This window comes from Aquarana catesbeiana, linkage group LG07, assembly GCF_042186555.1.
Source record: "Aquarana catesbeiana isolate 2022-GZ linkage group LG07, ASM4218655v1, whole genome shotgun sequence".
Taxonomy (NCBI): domain Eukaryota; kingdom Metazoa; phylum Chordata; class Amphibia; order Anura; family Ranidae; genus Aquarana; species Aquarana catesbeiana.
In genome coordinates this window covers 158,319,405-158,337,443 of record NC_133330.1, presented here as the reverse complement: position 1 = coordinate 158,337,443, position 18,039 = coordinate 158,319,405, and positions in this window count along the sequence as shown.

Sequence of the window (18,039 nt, the reverse complement as noted above, 5' to 3'; positions counted from 1 at the left end):
GGCCGGTGGTTGTGGGGGTCTGCGGGCGGGGGCTTATCGGAATCTGGAAGCCCCCCTTTAACAAGGGGACCCCCAGATCCCAGCCCTCCTGTGTGAGCGCCCCCCCCCCCCTCTTTTCCTGCGGCCTTCCAGGTTGCATGCTCGGATAAGGGTCTGGAATGGATTCATGGGGGGACCCCACGCTGTTTTTTTTTTTTTTTTTTTTTTATTTTGGCGCGGGGTTCCCCTTAATATCCATACCAGACCTGAAGGGCCTGGTATGGAATTTAGGGGGAACCCCCACGTCATTTTTTTTTTAAATTTTGGTTCGGAATTCCCCTGTGGGGAATTCCCATGCCGTTTTTATCAATGAACTATGTGTATTGTCGGACCGGCAATGCATTAATAGCCGCGAGTAGTTTTAAATGACTTTATTTCCTTTGAAATATCATTTTGCTGTCAGACTGTTCTAAACACGGGAAACCCCCCAGCTACGAAATTGAAAGGGATATTACACTTTTATTGTTTGACTTTAAGCATTATTAAAATCACTGCTCCCAAAAACCAGCCGTTTTTAAAACTTTTTTTTTGCATTGATACATGTCTCCTGGGGCAGGACCCAGGTCCCCAAACACTTTTTATGACAATACCATGCATATAACCCTTTAAAATTAGCACTTTTGATTTCTCCCATAGACTTTTAAAGGGTGTTCCGCGGCATTCGAATATCACCTCACGACGATATACGTCGGCAGAATGGCACGGGCAGGCAAAGTAACGTATAGGTACGTTACTTGCCTCCCTCAGGCGGGGGGTCCAATCGGACCCCCCCGGTGCCTGAGGCGGTCGGTATTACTCCCCCAGCTATCGGTGGTGAGGGGGAGGCCATCCATTCGTGGCCACCCCCTCGCGATCGCTCCCGGCCAATGAAATCATTCCTGTGCCTCTGTAATGTAAACAGGCAGAGGAAGTGATGTCATCTCTCCTCGAGCCAGTCTTTTCGTTCCGGCGCCGAGGAGAGAAGACATCAAGTAAGTGTACCAAACACTACACTTTCAGTAGAACACTCTAGGCACACTTTTCACCCCCTGATCACCCCCCTGTACCCCCTGTCACAGTGACACCAATAGCAGTTTTGTTTTTTTTTTTGCATTGGTGTCAGTTTGTGACAGTTATAAGTGGTAGGGCAGTTAGTATTAGCCCCCTTTAGGTCTGGGATACCCCCCTAACCCCCCCTAATAAAGGTTAACCCCTTGATCATCCCCCCCGTCGCCAGTGTCACTAAGCGATCGTTTTTCTGATCGCTGTATTAGTGACACAGGTGACGCTAGTTAGGGAGGTAAGTATATAGGTTCGCCGTCAGTGTTTTATAGCGACAGGGACCCCCATATACCTCCTAATAAAGGTTTTAACCCCCTGATTGCCCCCTAGTTAACCCTTTCACCAGTGATCACCATATAACTGTTATGGGTGACGCTGGTTAGTTCGTTTATTATAGTTTTAGGGCACCCGCAGTTTATTACCTAATAAAGGTTTAACCCCCTAATTGCCCGGCGGTGATATAAGTTAAGTTTTTAGGGTCAGATAAGGTCTTCGTCGCCCCAGGCAGCGTCAGGTTAGCGCCAGTACCGCTAACACCCACGCACGCAGCATACACCTCCCTTAGTGCTATAGTATCTGAACGGATCAATATCTGATCCGATCAGATCTATACTAGCATCCCCAGCAGTTTAGGGTTCCCATAAACACAGTGCTAGTGGGATCAGCCCAGATACTTGCTAGCCCTGCCCAGCCCACCCAAGTGCAATATCGATCGATCACTGTCACTTACAAAACACTAAACACACATAACTGCAGCGTTCGCAGAGTCAGGCCTGATCCCTGTGATCGCTAACAGTCAGGAGCTTTTTTGCCTGTGAGTCTCACTAGTGTACCACTAAATATAGAGCCCAAAATGGCAAATCGAAGGTACACTAGTGAAGAGGCCTACACATTTCTGAGCATGACAGATAGTGAAGAGGAAGTCACTCATCTGTCAGATTCAGGCTCAGAATACGATTCTGTAGAGGACAGCGCTCCATGACAGATAGCTCTGACGATGGAGTTGTGGTCCCTGCCGAGGTCAGGCGTACCAGACCCCGAACTTCTTCTGTTCTTGATGTGCAAGAACCGCAGGTCCCTCGTATGGAGCAGAGCAGTACTAGTGCCGCTATTCCTTCTGGTGAACTGGCAAACACCAGCGGCCTAGTACACCCTGGTCATACATCAAGCACTGCAGTAACACTTGGTGATGTGGCGAGTCCCATAAGTGCAGTTCAAACTGGCGAGGTGGCAAGCACAAGTAGTGTCCCGCTGCCACCAAGAAGACGAACACAGGCCCATAGTGCCCTTCCTGCTGCATTGGCCAATCCAAATTGGGAACCCACCACTTCTACAGCACCCGTGCTTCCCCCATTCACTGGCCAACCCGGCATTCATGTGGAAACAGTTGATTTTACGCCACTGGATTTTTATTGGCTGTTTTTCACCAAAGATCTCTATAGATCTATTGTGGACCAAAGCAATTTATACGCTGGTCAACACATCGCCACTATTCCCCAGTCCTCCCTTGCCAGAGATTGGAGACCAATTACGGTCTCCGAATTTAAGCTCTTTCTGGGCCTTTCCCTCAACATGGGCATAACTAAAAAGAGTGAGTTGCGGTCATATTGGTCCACTGACCCAATTCACCATATGCCCTTGTTCTCTGCCTCCATGACCAGGGCACGATACGAGTAGATTTTGCGGTTCATGCACTTTAACAACAATGAACTCTGTCGTCCTCGTGGAGACCCTGAATACGATCGGCTCTACAAAATTCGGCCCCTCGTAAACCACTTCAACCAACGTTTTGCAGACTTGTTTACTCCCCATCAAGTTGTCTGCTTTGATGAGTCCCTGATTAAGTTTTCTGGCCGCTTGTCATTCAAACAGTACCTTCCCAGCAAGCGTGCCAGATACGGGGTCAAGATGTATAAGCTCTGTGACAGGGCCACAGGCTATACATGTAGTTGTATGGTTTACGAGGGCAAAGATAGTCACGTAGAGCCAACAAACTGCCCTGACTACATAGGAAGCGCTGGCAAGATTGTGTGGGACTTGGTGTCACCCTTATTCGGAAAGGGGTACCACTTGTACGTGGACAATTATTACACGAGCGTGCCACTTTTTAGTCATCTTTTTGATCAACAGATTGGAGCATGTGGCAACGTGCGACCTAATCGCCGGGGCTTTCCCCAGCGGCTTGTATATTTCCGTCTTAGGCTGGGGGAGAGAGTCTGCTTCAAGTGTAATAATTTGCTCGCTATGAAGTGGAGGGATAATAAGAATGTTTTCGTTCTTACCTCCCTTCATGCAGACACGACGGTCCAAATTACTACGGCCACTGGTGTTGTGGAGAAACCCCTCTGTGTCCACGAATATAACCAAAATATGGGAGGGGTGGACCTCAACGACCAGTTGTTGGCGCCATACCTAGTTGCCCGTAAGGCCAGACGCTGGTACAAGAAAGTGTCTGTCTGTTTATTTCAATTGGCTTTGCTGAACGCTTATGTGCTATACAGAGCTTCAGGACGGACTGGATCCTTCCTTAAATTCCAGGAAGAGATCGTCAGAGCCCTTCTGTATCCAGACGGTGCTCCACCTCACCTTCCCCAACCAAATGCAGTAAGTCGGCTGCATGAGAGGCATTTTCCTTATGTCCTCCCGAGTACCCCTACCCAACAAGCCCCCAAAAGAAGATGTCGTGTCTGCAGCAAGCGTGGATATAGGCGTGACACCCGGTATTATTGTCCCTCCTGTCCTGACAATCCTGGTCTATGCATTGGTGAATGTTTTGAACGCTACCATTCACTAGTTGAGTATTAGCGTAGGTACAGCACTGCACAGACTAGGCACACTAACACAGGGTCTCCCAAGATGCCATCGCATTTTGAGAGACCCGAACCTGGTACCAGTTACAAAAGTTATAGTTGCAAAAAAAAAGTGTAAAAAAAATAAAAACACAAAAAAAAAAAATAAAATAAAAAAAAAAATAGTTGTCGTTTTATTGTTCTCTCTCTCTCAATTCTGCTCTTTTTTACTGTATTCTATTCTTCAATGTTTTATTGTTATTATGTTTTACCATGTTTGCTTTTCAGATATGCAATTTTTTAATACTTTACTGTTTAAATATATACAATATAATTCTGCGCTGCCCTATATAAGAAAAAGCAGCTAACACGGCCAAAAAGACATATGCCAAATAAAAGTAAAATACAATAAGTGTAGCGCTACAAAGGTATTAAAATGTCCAATGTCAAAAACATTAAACCAACCGTTCCAAATGTAAAGTGTGGGAGGAAATCATCCATATATGTATTAATCCCAATGGTAAGGAATCCTCAGGGACTGTATAACTTCAAACAAAGATATATGACATCTGAAGTGAAGACAGACACACCACCACCTACAATAAAGAGGCTTACCAGATTGAGTGGACCCAAAAGGGCATACGCCGAGTTGGGTCAGACAGGGCTTGGGTGGTCAGTGGCTGTAGATGGCCCGGAGGGGTGAAGTTTATAGAATGAACCACATGTTGCTGTATCCCTCAGAGCGATGTTAGGAACCAACTAATGATGATGACAAATAGGAAAAAAGAAGGGAAGGCCACATAGTGTAAATCCGTAAACAAATGTGGAGTTTATTAAAAATAAAGAAATACACTCACATGTAGATCCATTAAAAAACAGCGCTGTAAAGAAGTGGCGGCAGTGGGGTCCTACCCGATGCGTTTCGTCCTCTAAGACGTCATCTGGGGGGTTACCCCAACTGCAGCCAACGGGGTATATATAGGGGGTGCATCAAAGTTAATGGGAAGCAGCTCCACGAGTGCAAAAATTGTCACTTCCGGTATTGGGGCAAGATGGCTGCCCGGCGTGCGTTCCACGCCTCACATTGAACACAATGTGGATACCGGAAGTGCAACTGATGGGGTCAAAGTGATGTGTACAACAGATCAGACCTATTTAAAACATATAAGTTGCTGAAACGTAAGGAGTGTCAAATGTGCAAAGTGTGAATGAGGTGTCAGACCTCAAGAAATCAAATCGTCTCAAAAAACTATGTATGACTCGTAGCAGCGCATCCAGGTCCAATAGATAATACAGCGCATGCGCGTCATGCGCATGCGTAGTGGGAAGAAGGACGTAGTTAAATCGTCCTTATGATGCTGGTGAGGGAGTGGACCTCTGCTAGGAAGACAACAACGTGTCCACCCAGCAGCACAACACAACGTCATGCGCGTCATGCGCATGCGTAGTAGGAAGAAGGACATAGATAAAGCGTCCTTATGACGCTGGTGAATGGGCGGACCTCTGCTGGGGAGACAACAACGTCTCCAACCAGCAGCGCACCGCAACATCATACAAATGGCCCGTAAATGCATGAGGTGGCCCCGAATCAACAAAATAGAAGGGGGCAAATATTCCAATGTGTATGTGAATATAAACAATCGTGAAAAACTAAAAGATACGTATGTTTAAATCATATACCATAAACACATCGGGCATGTGTGTGTACAGTGTGAAGAAATGAATAAATCTAATAACAGTTAATGTAAACCATGAACACGCGCTCGAAAAAGGCAAGAAGCATATATTGCCTCGAGGGCGTGACATGCGCCACATCGAAGGCGTACAGTGATTCTAGTGAAAATGTCTAATATTAAATAAGGTGAAATGAAATATTAAAACAGAAAACTGGTATAATAATAACTATACCCTTCTGGATACATGTATAAATACACAATCGTGGAGTGGATTCCCATGGTGATGTACAGAAGGATATTCATCAGATGCATATATACTATGAAGACAGTACATATATATAAAATGACAAAATCAGTGTATGCATGTGAAATATAACTTAAAAGACTTAAAAATATATATATATATATATATATATATATATATATATATATATATATATATATAAGATATAAAAAGAAAAGAGCAACAAAGAATAATTAAAATACAAAGAAACAGGGCGTCAAGCTCTATTAATAAAAGCATTGACGTCTAGTTCTACATTGATACCCAGTGGGAAAAGTGTACGGAGCTCATGAATCCAGAAGGTCTCCAAGCGAGACACACCCCTGGTCATGGCACCCCCCCTCCAGGGGGGAACATATCTATCTATCACCACAAATTGTGTCCCCTCTATAACGCGATTGTGGTGTAGCTTGTAATGTCGGGGGACGGTGTGTTTAGTGTCCCCGCTCTTAATAAGAGCGATGTGTTCCGCTACAAAATATAGCAAAAGAGCGGATGGTGCAGCCCACATATTGTTTCCCACAATGACGTGATTAAGTACACAATGTGACTGGTGGTGCAAGTGCAAAACTGTTTAATAGAATATCTTTTTTTGGATGACCGAAGACATGAACGACACGGTTTTCCTTCCAATGCCAGAATTGTGTTGGCACACAGTGCATTTTCTACATGAGTAGAATCCTTCCATCTCATGGAAAAGCGGTTGGCGTATGGGAGGATTAATGATATTTGGAGCAATTTTGCTCAGTAGAGTGGGAGCTCCCTTAAAGATGACCTTCGCCTTGTCCGGCAAGACTGTGCCCAAAACTCGGTCGTTCTTAAGAATATCCCAATGTTTGGAAAGAATAGCTCTAATATGCTTGTGTTGGTTAGAGAAGGAAGTCAACAGTGACCACCTGAAAATATCTCCCTGTTCCTTTTTGGGTCTTTCTTCGAGTAGTGACTCCCTATTTGTCTCAAGGGCATGTTGGAGCTCACGATCCACAAGATGAGGGTCGTAATCTTTGTCAACAAACTTGGCCTTCAAAAGTGCAGATTGCACTTTGAAGGTATCAGTATTTGAACAATTTCTTCGAAGTCTAAGAAATTGGCTCCGTGGCACAGAGTCAAGCCTGGACCAATGATGACAGCTGTCTGGTGGTATGAAGCTGTTCCGGTCCGTGGCTTTAAAGTGTGTCTGGAACTGAAAATTGCCATTGTGTATTTCAATTTCTAAGTCCAAGAAATTAATCTTGTGCTTACTGGCTGTATGGGATAAGGAGATGCCACGATCATTGTTGTTCAGATGTTCAAAAAATAAATCAAATGATTGGGCACTTCCCTTCCATAGGAGGAGGATGTCGGCAATATACCGTACCCACATGGTGAGGGAGGGATCCCTATTGGTATAGACGACATCCTCCTCCCACTTGGCCATAAAAAGGTTGGCGAGGCTAGGGGCAAATTTGGCACCCATAGCCACGCAATTGAAGATAATATTGCTGATCAAACCAGAAATAACTTTGCTTGGTAGCGAACTCTAATAGTTCCATGATGAAGGAACACTGAAAGGAAGCAATGCTCGGTTCCCTTTCCAAAAAGTACCGGACAGCTTCCAGGCCCTTGTCTTGGGGTATGCACGTGTACAAGGAAGCAACATCAGCTGTGGCAATGATGTGATCCTCATGTAGCTCTAGACTTTCTAGTAGGCGTATGGTAGCCCCCGTATCCTTTAAATAGGACGGCATACGCCTCACCAGAGGTTGTAAATAAAAATCAATGTACCGGCCTATACGTGAGGTGACAGAATCTATCCCACTCACGATAGGCCGGCCGGGAGGTTGCACTGGATTCTTATGCACCTTTGGCAGATAATAAATAGTTGGAACCCTGGGTGCCAAGGGTACCAAAAAATCTCTCTCCTTTTTATTTAAAATCTTTTGGTCATAACCTTTTTTTACAATGGCAGACAACCCTCTCTTAAATGAAGTAGTGGGATTATTAGGCATTATTTTGTATGTATCTGGTTCGTTAAGAATCCTATACATCTCAGATACATAATCCTTCTTGTCCAGAATCACAATGCCACCACCCTTGTCAGCCGGGCGGATGACAAGATCCTTTTGTGAACACAGAGACCTCAAACCCGTGTTGGACAAGGGGTGGCGGCGTATGTGTTTATCTGGAAGTTCCGCTAGGTCTTTAAGGACAAGGTCCCTAAAAATGCTGATAGCTGGCGCCATAGGGACGGGTCGGTTAAACAATGAAGGGTTGGACAGGCCGGAGTGAACGGTCCCAGATGTGGTGCTACTCTCATTTCTAACAGGATTAGAGATGAGGTAGCGCTGGATATGCAACTTGCGTATATATTTATGAATATCAATGAAAGTACCAAACCTGTCGAGCGTCTTAGGAGGGGCAAATTTAAGTCCCTTATCGAGCACAGAAAGCTCTTCTGTGGTCAATGTCTTGGTACTTAAATTGAAAACTCCTTGGCCTCTTAGGTTCTCCTTCTTTTTCCTCCTTTGGGTTCTCCACCCTCCCCTTGTGCCTCTCTTAGGTCTGGGCCCCTTTTTCTTGGTCTTTGGTCCTCGTGAAAAACCTGTCCACTATATTGATTAGTGCTAGGTGGATAGAAATCATGAGATGACTGTTCATATCTGAACCCAGGGTCATGTCTATAGTTGTACTCATCATCCCATGTGTTTGTAAGGGGCAAAAACCTATTATGAGTAACAAGGGGAGGTTGTTCATAATGGTGGGGGTTCGTGTAGTGGGTGTCAGTATAAACTCCATGTCGGGATGAAGAAGCATCACGATATCCTGAATGTGGTTCAGAAGGATGCATACCGCGACCACGTTGACCCCTCCACCCCGTTTACCTTTATTTTGACCCCTACCTCTCTGGTTATCATGAGGGGTATGAGGATTGTAATTTTGACCCCTACCTCTCTGGTTACTATGAGGGGTATGAGGATTGTAATGATGTGTTCTGGTACGTGAAGGAGATTCATATCTTAGGTCGTCTCTCCTTTTCATGCTAACCGGAGTACCTGTAGGTTGAACCTCTGTACCGATTGTTCTTGATGCAGAGGTGTTAGGGGGACCCACCATAGGGGGTGCAGTGGTGGTGGCAACCGAATTGGAGGCATAGAGTTTCTGCCAACCAAACACGTTTCCCGTTTTGTAATCCCCCATATCTCTAGAGTACTTTTTTTGTTTTTTGTTTTTCTGGTCTTTATCTTCCTTTTCCAGATAATTCTGGAGGTTGGAAGAAAGAACAGTGTATTCAGGGGAATTCTTGTAAGTTGAAAGTTTATCTTTAATCTCTTTAATCTCACTATCCAGTAATGAGAGTTTGTTGCGTTTCTTGGTGATGAGGATACTAAGGAGGCTAATCCCTGCCTCATTAAAATATTTGAACCAAGAATCAATCTCAGGTTCCCCTTGTGGTGGGTGTACATCCCACCTGAGACTTCTAGGGACAATATGATCAGAAATATACTGTTCCAAGAACGCCACGTCCCACTGCAAATGAAGTTCAGAGGACATGATGTTCTTGAGCCTCAAGAATAAACCCCTTAATTCAGTATCATTACCTGTGACTACAAAGACTCCTTCCGTGTTAACGGTTCGAGAGGCCCTGTAGTCAAAGACATCCATATTGATATGGATTTGAATGGGCTGCAGCAAAATGTAATCTCAAAAAACACAGAGGAAAAATATATACAATGTAATTCTGCGCTGCCCTATATAAGAAAAAGCAGCTGACACGGCCAACAAGACATATGCCAAATAAAAGTAAAATACAATAAGTTAGCGCTACAAAGGTATTAAAATTTCCAATGTCAAAAACATTAAACCAACAGTTCCAAATGTAAAGTGTGGGAGGAAATCATCCATATATGTATTAATCCCAATGGTAAGGAATCCTCAGGGACTGTATAACTTCAAACAAAGATATATGACATCTGAAGTGAAGACAGACACACCACCACCTACAATAAAGAGGCTTAGCAGATTGAGTGGACCCAAAGGGGCATACGCCGAGTTGGGTCAGACAGGGCTTGGGTGGTCAGTGGCTGTAGATGGCCCGGAGGGGTGAAGTTTATAGAATGAACCACAAGTTGCTGTATCCCTCAGAGCGATGTTAGGAACCAAGTAATGATGATGATGAAATAGGAAAAAAGAAGGGAAGGCCACATAGTGTAAATCCGTAAACAAATGTGGAATTTATTAAAAATTCTATCACTTCAAATGTCATATATCTTTGTTTGAAGTTATACAGTCCCTGAGGATGCAGAGGTTGGGATTAATACATATATGGATGATTTCCTCCCACACTTTACATTTGGAACTGTTGGTTTAATGTTTTTGACATTGGACATTTTAATACCTTTGTAGCGCTACACTTATTGTATTTTACTTTTATTTGGCATATATCTTGTTGGCCGTGTTAGCTGCTTTTTCTTATATAGGGCAGCGCAGAATTACATTGTATATATTTTTCCTCTGTGTTTTTTGAGATTACATTTTGCTGCAGCCCATTCAAATCCATATCAATATGGATGTCTTTGACTACAGGGCCTCTCGAACCGTTAACACGGAAGGAGTCTTTGTAGTCACAGGTAATGATACCGAATTAGGGGGTTTATTCTTGAGGCTCAAGAACATCATGTCCTCCGAACTTCATTTGCAGTGGGACGTGGCGTTCTTGGAACAGTATATTTCTGATCATATTGTCCCTAGAAGTCTCAGGTGGGATGTACACCCACCACAAGGGGAACCTGAGATCGATTCTTGGTTAAAATATTTCAATGAGGCAGGGATTAGCCTCCTTAGTATCCTCATTACCAAGAAACGCAACAAACTCTCATTACTGGATAGTGAGATTAAAGAGATTAAAGATAAACTTTCAACTTACAAGAATTCCCCTGAATACACTGTTCTTTCTTCCAACCTCCAGAATTATCTGGAAAAGGAAGATAAAGACCAAAAAAACAAAAAAAGTACTCTAGAGATATGGGGGATTACAAAACGGGAAACGTATTTGGTTGGCAGAAACTCTATGCCTCCAATTCGGTTGCCACCACCACTGCACCCCCTGTGGTGGGTCCCCCTAACACCTCTGCATCAAGAACAATTGGTACAGAGGTTCAAACTACAGGTACTCCGGTTAGCATGAAAAGGAGAGACGACCTAAGATATGAATCTCCTTCACGTACTAGAACACATTATTGCAATCCTCATACCCCTCATAGTAACCAGAGAGGTAGGGGTCAAAATTACAATCCTCATACCCCTCATGATAACCAGAGAGGTAGGGGTCAAAATAGAGGTAAACGGGGGGGGGGGGGGGGTCAACGTGGTCGCGGTATGCATCCTTCTGAACCACATTCAGGATATCGTGATGCTTCTTCATCCCGACATGGAGTTTATACTGACACCCACTACACGAACCCCCACCATTATGAACAACCTCCCCTTGTTACTCATAATAGGTTTTTGCCCCTTAGAGACACATGGGATGATGAGTACAACTATAGACATGACCCTGGGTTCAGATATGAACAGTCATCTCATGATTTCTATCCACCTAGCACTAATCAATATAGTGGACAGGTTTTTCACGAGGACCAAAGACCAAGAAAAAGGGGCCCAGACCTAAGAGAGGCACAAGGGGAGGGTGGAGAACCCAAAGGAGGAAAAAGAAGGAGAACCTAAGAGGCCAAGGAGTTTTCAATTTAAGTACCAAGACATTGAACACAGAAGAGCTTTCTGTGCTCGATAAGGGACTTAAATTTGCCCCTCCTAAGAAGCTCGACAGGTTTGGTACTTTCATTGATATTCATAAATATATACGCAAGTTGCATATCCAGCGCTACCTCATCTCTAATCCTGTTAGAAATGAGAGTAGCACCACATCTGGGACCATTCACTCCGGCCTGTCCAACCCTTCATTGTTTAACCCACCCGTCCCTATGGCGCCAGCTATCAGCATTTTTAGGGACCTTGTCCTTAAAGACCTAGCGGAACTTCCATATAAACATAGACGCCGCCACCCCTTGTCCAACACGGGTTTGAGATCTCTGTGTTCACAAAAGGATCTTGTCATCCGCCCGGCTGACAAGGGTGGTGGCATTGTGATTCTGGACAAGAAGGATTATGTATCTGAGATGTATAGGATTCTTAACGAACCAGATACATACAAAATAATGCCTAATAATCCCACTACTTCATTTAAGAGAGGGTTGTCTGCCATTGTAAAAAAAGGTTATGACCAAAAGATTTTAAATAAAAAGGAGAGAGATTTTTTGGTACCCTTGGCACCCAGGGTTCCAACTATTTATTATCTGCCAAAGGTGCATAAGAATCTAGTGCAACCTTCTGGCCGGCCTATCGTGAGTGAGATAGATTCTGTCACCTCCCGTATAGGCCGGTCCATTGATTTTTATTTACAACCTCTGGTGAGGCGTATGCCATCCTATTTAAAAGATACGGGGGCTACCATACTCCTACTAGAAAGTCTAGAGCTACATGAGGATCACATCATTGCCACAGCTGATGTTGCTTCCTTGTACACGTGCATACCCCAAGACAAGGTCCTGGAAGCTGTCCGGTACTTTTTGGAAAGGGAACCGAGCATTGCTTCCTTTCAGTGTTCCTTCATCATGGAACTATTAGAGTTCGCTACCAAGCGAAGTTATTTCTGGTTTGATCAGCAATATTATCTTCAATTGCGTGGCGTGGCTATGGGCGCCAAATTTGCCCCTAGCCTCGCCAACCTTTTTATGGCCAAGTGGGAGGAGGATGTCGTCTATACCAATAGGGATCCCTCCCTCACCATGTGGGTATGGTATATTGACGACATCCTCCTCCTATGGAAGGGAAGTGCCGAATCACTCGATTTATTTCTTGAACATCTGAACAACAATGATCGTGGCATCTCCTTATCCCATACAGCCAGTAAGCACAAGATTAATTTCTTGGACTTAGAAATTGAAATACACAATGGCAATTTTCAGTTCCAGACACACTTTAAAGCCACGGACTGGAACAGCTTCATACCACCAGACAGCTGTCATCATCGGTCCTGGCTTGACTCTGTGCCACGGAGCCAATTTCTTAGACTTCAAAGAAATTGTTCAAATACTGATACCTTCAAAGTGCAATCTGCACTTTTGAAGGCCAAGTTTGTTGACAAAGATTACGACCCTCATCTTGTGGATCGTGAGCTCCAACATGCCCTTGAGACAAATAGGGAGTCACTACTCGAAGAAAGACCCAAAAAGGAGCAGGGAGATATTTTCAGGTGGTCACTGTTGACTTCCTTCTCTAACCAACACAAGCATATTAGAGCTATTCTTTCCAAACATTGGGATATTCTTAAGAACGACCGAGTTTTGGGCACAGTCTTGCCGGACAGGGCGAAGGTCATCTTTAAAGGAGCTCCCACTCTACAGAGCAAAATTGCTCCAAATATCATTAATCCTCCCATACGCCAACCGCTTTTCCATGAGATGGAAGGATTCTACTCATATAGAAAATGCACTGTGTGCCAACACAATTCTGGCATTGGAAGGAAAACCGTGTCGTTCATGTCTTCGGTCACCCAAAAAAGATATTCTATTAAACAGTTTTGCACTTGCACCACCAGTCACATTGTGTACTTAATCACATGTCATTGTGGGAAACAATATGTGGGCCGCACCATCCGCTCTTTTGCTATAAGAGTAGCGGAACACATCGCTCTTATTAAGAGCGGGGACACTAAACACACTGTCCCCCGACATTACAAGCTACACCACAATCGCGTTATAGAGGGGACACAATTTGTGGTGATAGATAGATATGTTCCCCCCTGGAGGGGGGGTGCCATGACCAGGGGTGTGTCCCGCTTGGAGACCTTCTGGATTCATGAGCTCCGTACACTTTTCCCACTGGGTATCAATGTAGAACTAGACGTCAATGCTTTTATTAATAGAGCTTGACGCCCTGTTTCTTTTCATTTTAATTATTCTTTGTTGCTCTCTCCTTTTTATATCTTTTTATATATATATTTTTAAGTCTTTTAAGTTATATTTCACATGCATACACTGATTTTGTCATTTTATATATATGTACTGTCTTCATAGTATATATGCATCTGATGAATATCCTTCTGTACATCACCATGGGAATCCACTCCACGATTGCGTATTTATATATGTATCCAGAAGGGTATAGTTATTATTATACCAGTTTTCTGTTTTAATATTTCATTTCACCTTATTTAATATTAGACATTTTCACTAGAATCACTGTACGCCTTCGATGTGGCGCATGTCACGCCCTCGAGGCAATATATCCTTCTTGCCTTTTTCGAGTGCGTGTTCATGGTTTACATTAACTGTTATTAGATTTATTCATTTTTTCACACTGTACACACACATGCCCGATGTGTTTATGGTATATGATTTAAACATACGTATCTTTTAGTTTTTCACGATTGTTTATACTCACATACACATTGGAATATTTGCCCCCTTCTATTTTGTTGATTCGGGGCCACCTCATGCATTTACGGGCCATTTGTATGACGTTGCGGTGCGCTGCTGGTTGGAGACGTTGTTGTCTCCCCAGCAGAGGTCCGCCCATTCACCAGTGTCATAAGGACGCTTTATCTATATCCTTCCTACTACGCATACGCATGACGCGCATGACGTTGTGTTGTGCTGCTGGGTGGAGACATTGTTGTCTTCCTAGCAGAGGTCCACTCCCTCACCAGCGTCATAAGGACGATTTAACTACGTCCTTCTTCCCACTAAGCATGCGCACAAAGCGCATGCGCTGTATTATCTATTGGACCTGGATGCGCGCGCACATTGCCGCGCTGCTACGATTCATACATCGTTTTTTGAGACGATTTGATTTCTTGAGGTCTGACACCTCATTCACACTTTGCACATTTGACACTCCTTACGTTTCAGCAACTTATATGTTTTAAATAGGTCTGATCTGTTGTACACATCACTTTGACCCCATCAGTTGCACTTCCGGTATCCACACTGTATTCAATGTGAGGCGTGGAACGCACGCCGGGCGGCCATCTTGCCCGAATACCGGAAGTGACAATTTTTGCACTCGTGGAGCTGCTTCCCATTAACATTGATGCACCCCCTATATATACCTCGTTGGCTACAGTGGGGGGTAACCCCCCAGACGACGTCTTAGAGGATGAAACGCATCGGGTAGGACCCCACTGCCGCCACTTCTTTACAGCGCTGTTTTTTAATGGACCTACATGTGAGTGTATTTCTTTGATTTTAATAAATTCCACATTTGTTTACGGATTTACACTATGTGGCCTTCCCTTCTTTTTTCCTATTTGTCATCATCATTACTTGGTTCCTAACATCGCTCTGAGGGATACAGCAACCTGTGGTTCATTCTATAAACTTCACCCCTCCGGGCCATCTACAGCCACTGACCACCCAAGCCCTGTCTGACCCAACTCGGCGTATGCCCCTTTGGGTCCACTCAATCTGGTAAACCTCTTTATTGTAGGTGGTGGTGTGTCTGTCTTCACTTCAGATGTCATATATCTTTGTTTGAAGTTATACAGTCCCTGAGGATTCCTTACCATTGGGATTAATACATATATGGATGATTTCCTCCCACACTTTACATTTGGAACTGTTGGTTTAATGTTTTTGACATTGGACATTTTAATACCTTTGTAGCGCTACACTTATTGTATTATACTTTACTGTCTACTATGTTTTATTGGTAACCATTTTTTTGTTTTCAGGTACGCCATTCAGTTGCAGAGCGGATTTATTTATCTTGACAGCAACAGCGTTTGCTCCCACGATACATAAAGCCGTGACTCCAGCGCTGTCGGAGGTGATTTCACCACCACAGTTACATACTTCAGCATATATGCCAAAGCGTGGGGGCAGCAGTGGGTGGAGGAGCGATTTGCTCCTACCTTTTGCGGGAGGATGCCCCCATCCTTCGGCATATATATTTTAGGCACAGGTTGCGTTAAATGTTTTATTTTTTTTGTATTTGCTTTGCAGGTATGGTAAGTCTTACTGTTTATAATGTAATGTTACTTTGTTTTATTGTTAACCATCATTTGCTTAGCAGGTACGCTATTCAGTTGCAGCGCGGATTTATTTATCTTGACAGCAACAGCGTTTGCTCCCACGATACATAAAGCCGTGACTCCAGCGCTGTTGGAGGTGATTTCACCACCACAGTTACATACGTCAGCATATATGCCGAAGCGTGGGGGCGGAGGAGCGATTTGCTCCTAACTTTTGTGGGAGGATGCCCCCATGCTTTGGCATATACATACGGTGCATGTATGCCCATCATTAGAAGTGGGTGGAAGAAGGAAGGTATTCTAATGGTGGGCATACCCACCGATCAATCTCTTTTTTTTCGTTCAGCCCACAGGCTGCATGAAAATAAAGTTTACAATATATGCCCAACAAGGACCAGCAACGTACTGGTATGTTGCTGGACTTTGAGTGGTTATACCAGAATGATGCCTGCAGGTTTAGGTATCATCTTGGTATCATTCTTTTCAGCGAGCGGTCGGCTTTCATGTAAAAGCAATCCTAGCGGCTAATTAGCCTCTAGACTGCTTTTACAAGCAATGGGAGGGAATGCCCCCCCACCGTCTTCCATGTTTTTTCTGGCTCTCCTGTCCCAACAGGGAACCTGAGAATGCAGCCGGTGATTCAGCCAGCTGACCATAGAGCTGATCAGAGACCAGAGTGGCTCCAAACATCTCCATGGCCTAAGAAATCGGAAGCTACGAGCATTTCATGACTTAGATTTCGCCAGTTGTAAACAGCGCCATTGGTAAATTGGGAAAGCATTTTATCACACCGATCTTGGTGTGGTCAGATGCTTTGAGGGCAGAGGAGAGATCTAGGGTCTAATAGACCCCAGTTTTTTCAAAAAAGAGTACCTGTCACCTATTGCTATCATAGGGGATATTTACATTCCCTGAGATAACAATAAAAATGATAAAAAAAAAATAATGAAAGGAACAGTTTAAAAATAAGATAAAAAAGCAAAAAAATAATAAAGAAAAAAAAAAAAAAAAACAAAAGCACCCCTGTCCCCCCCTGCTCTCGCGCAAAGGCGAACGCAAGCGTCGGTCTGGCGTCAAATGTAAACAGCAATTGCACCATGCATGTGAGGTATCACCGCGAAGGTCAGATTGAGGGCAGAAATTTTAGCAGTAGACCTCCTCTGTAAATCTAAAGTGGTAACCTGTAAAGGCTTTTAAAAGCTTTTAAAAATGTATTTAGTTTGTCGCCACTGCACGCTTGTGCGCAATTTTAAAGCATGTCATGTTTGGTATCCATGTACTCGGCCTAAGATCATCCTTTTTATTTCATCAAACATTTGGGCAATATAGTGTGTTTTAGTGCATTAAAATTTTAAAAAGTGTGTTTTTTCCCAAAAAAATGCGTTTGAAAAATCGCTGCGCAAATACTGTGTGAAAAAAAAAATTAAACACCCACCATTTTAATCTGTAGGGCATTTGCTTTAAAAAAATATATCATGTTTGGGGGTTCAAAGTAATTTTCTTGCAAAAAAAAAAAATTTTTTCATGTAAACAAAAAGTGTCAGAAAGGGCTTTGTCTTCAAGTGGTTCGAAGAGTGGGTGATGTGTGACATAAGCTTCTAAATGTTGTGCATAAAATGCCAGGACAGTTCAAATCCCCCCCAAATGACCCCATTTTGAAAAGTAGACACCCCAAGCTATTTGTTGAGAGGCATGTCGAGTCCATGGAATATTTTATATTGTGACACAAGTTGCGGGAAAAAGACAAATTTTTTTTTTTTTTTTTTTTAACAAAGTTGTCACTAAATGATATATTGCTCAAACATGCCATGGGAATATGTGAAATTACACCCCAAAATACATTCTGTTGCTTCTTCTGTATACGGGGATACCACATGTGTGAGACTTTTTGGGAGTCTAGCCGCGTACGGGACCCCGAAAACCAAGCACTGCCTTCAGGCTTTCTAAGGGCGTAAATTTTTGATTTCACTCTTTACTGCCTATCACAGTTTCGGAGGCCATGGAATGCCCAGGTGGCACAACCCCCCCCAATGACCCTATTTTGGAAAGTAGATACCCCAAGCCATTTTCTGAGAGGTATGGTGAGTATTTTGCAGACCTCACTTTTTGTCACAAAGTTTTGAAAATTGAAAAAAGAAAAAA